The sequence below is a fragment of the Papio anubis genome, chromosome 5 (assembly GCF_008728515.1).
Source record: "Papio anubis isolate 15944 chromosome 5, Panubis1.0, whole genome shotgun sequence".
NCBI lineage: Eukaryota > Metazoa > Chordata > Mammalia > Primates > Cercopithecidae > Papio > Papio anubis.
Genome location: NC_044980.1, coordinates 76711327 through 76714035, shown reverse-complemented (window position 1 = coordinate 76714035; position 2709 = coordinate 76711327). Strand labels below are relative to the sequence as shown.

The following is a 2709-nucleotide window of genomic DNA, read 5'->3' as shown; positions in this document are numbered from 1 at the left end:
AGTGAGATATGAGAGTCAGTGGATAAATACCCAACCTTCCCAGACACCCAGTAGGAGAATTCCGAGTCGTATTCTAACCAATATTTCAGAGAGTTCCTGGTAGGATGGAACCACTGTTCCTCCATACACACAGTGTTTAATACACCTTTGTTGGTGCTTCCTCCTCCTCTCTCTCTCTCCACTCCTTTACTTTTGCTTCCTGCAAACACTTCACAAATAAACCACCTGCTCCCACATTCTTGCCCCAGAGTCTGACTTTTGAGGAATCTAATCTAACTGAACTCAGTGTCTCATTGGGCCTAAATAACTCAACTTTTGAACTCCATTGAAAGAGTGTAATACAAAGAGTAAAAAGACTTTATCATCCACTCTGCCAGACCACCTCAAATCACTGGTACCATGAAGATTCAAGGTGGTCACCAACAAATAAATGCACACCTACTAGGTAAGTGAGAGAGAACAGAGTCCTTGCCAGACAGTTCCAAAGAGCACTGGGGTACAATATGAGCTAAGGAGCAGAGGCAGCCCTCACTACCCTCTTGGGGTGACAGGTGCCACTTAAAGAGATCAACTGAGGGATGTGAGTCAGTGAAGAGTAGCGGCATGTTAAGGTCCCAGAGGAGGAGAGAAATATAGGGAAATGTAAATGTAAGTGTATTTACTCCTATGTTGCTTAGATAGTGAATATTTTGAAATTATAAATGGTAATTGGGAAAAGCAAAATCTGACACAGAAATGAAAACATTCTGTGTCTTGTTATTGATCAAGGCAATTGTGGTTATTTCTTCCTGGGGGCCGGGTTTTAGGAAATGAGTGTTGAGCAGATCACAGGCAGCAAAACATAGAGAGCTAAAGAGAAAATAGGAAGTAATGAAGAACCACCCAAGTAGTGTACCAAAAAAGAGAAGAGTCACTGAGAGTATTTCCAAAACTGAACTTTTGGTGAAGGATTATCTCCAAAGTTAAGGCGAGAAACAGACGCAAGAGATTAAAGAGAAATCAACGTAATAATTAAAACAACTAAGAAGTAGTAAGGTGAGCTACTAGTATATAAGTTTAAATTTCCAATTTTGAAGGAAATGTTGCATTTAGAAATTGTTAAGTTTTGCTTAGCAGGAACCCAAAAGCCATAAAGGAGATAAACATGTTTCACCGTACCAAATAAAAACATCTGTTGGGAGGCTAAGGCAGAAGAATCGCTTGAACCAGGGAGGTGGAGGTTGCAGTGAGCCAAGATCACGCCACTGCACTCCAGCCTGGGCGACAGAGCAAGACTCCATCTCAAAACAAACAAACAAAATTGTAGGCTTTTTTGTTTACAAAAAACATTACACCCAAAATAAAAAAAAAAATTATTCAAATGCCTAAAATAGTTAATTTATGAAGAGCTTTTGCAAGCCAATAAGTAAAAGATAAGAAAACTAATTTTAAAATGCTTCTAAGGATCCCACTGGATAGTTCACAGAGGAAACCCTAGTATCAATAAATATTTAAATGAGATATTTCCCTCGATGGCCATCTATGCCTCTGCATGTCACTGCTGCTTTAGCATGGACTCTGGCCTGGGCTGCCAGTCATTTGGTCCCCTTTGATGGTTTTCTCAGGCCCTTCTTGTAAGAGGAAGACATTTAAGAAATTCTACTCTTCCTGATCCAGCATCAGGGTGAAAGAGATACAAGACAAGCACAGCTTTCTACTTCTAAGATTGACAGTATCTTATGACACAACTCCAGTTACTTTATTAGCAGCCTATTTTATCTGCCTCACTTAAAATGCTACTGGTGCTTACATCTAAAAACAATTTCTATTATGTATTCAGATCTTATTCTTGCCTTATAAATTACCCTATTCTAGCATCAAGGAGGTGTATAGGGAAGAAAACTCTACCTGTTACCTTAGCGTCAGAATTCCTAGACTGCTACAAATTTTAATAAATGTATATTCCAATTTTATGAGATACAGAAGTATAAATCAACTTAAGTCAGCAGTTTTTTTTATCATTAATTTTTATTTTCTTACTAACAAAGTTTAGTTTCCATACAGACTGTCCAAAAAATGCCAATCCAAACTATATTTCAATAGTTGCATTGGGAAAAGTTTTCAATTAGCAGTAATCATGCCTCAGATGGAGCTCGTGGTCATAATATTGCCACTGAGCAAAGCTAAGGAGGTTTATTTTATTTTGATTTATTTTTCCATTTTGTATGGTTTAAATGTTTCTTCCCTCCAAAATTCATGTTGAAATGTAATTCCCAATGTGATAGTGTTGAGAGATGTGGACTATTTAAGAAGCACTGGGTCATGAGGGCTCTGCCCTCATGAATGACTTAATCCATTCACAGCTTAATGGGTTATCAGGTAATGGGACTGGTAATTGTATAAAAAGAAGAGGGATCTGAGTTAGCATGTTAGCATACTCATTCTCCTTGCCATGTGAGGTATGCAACCTCAGGACTCTGTAGAGTTCCAACAAGCAAGAAGGCTCTTACTGTGCCCCAATGACAATGGACTTCCAGCCTTCACTGTGAGAAATAAATTTCATTTCTTAGAAGGCAGGCTAAGATGCTAATACAAATGTGAATTTGTGGGCAAACATATGCAATTTAACTTGAACTGAGATCTTTCCTCCACATCTTGGTAATGAGCTTAGTAATAACCCAAGTCTCCTTCAGACCAAACCTTAGACCTCAAAATCCAAACAACAAAACA

The 2709-nt window shown here is 38.4% G+C and overlaps 1 pseudogene; it reads right to left on the bottom strand.

Annotated features, from left to right (window-relative positions):
- Window positions 1–2033: 2033 nt before the first annotated feature.
- On the bottom strand, window positions 2034–2164 carry LOC116275200 (annotated as a pseudogene).
- Between the last annotated feature and the right edge of the window lie 545 nt (window positions 2165–2709).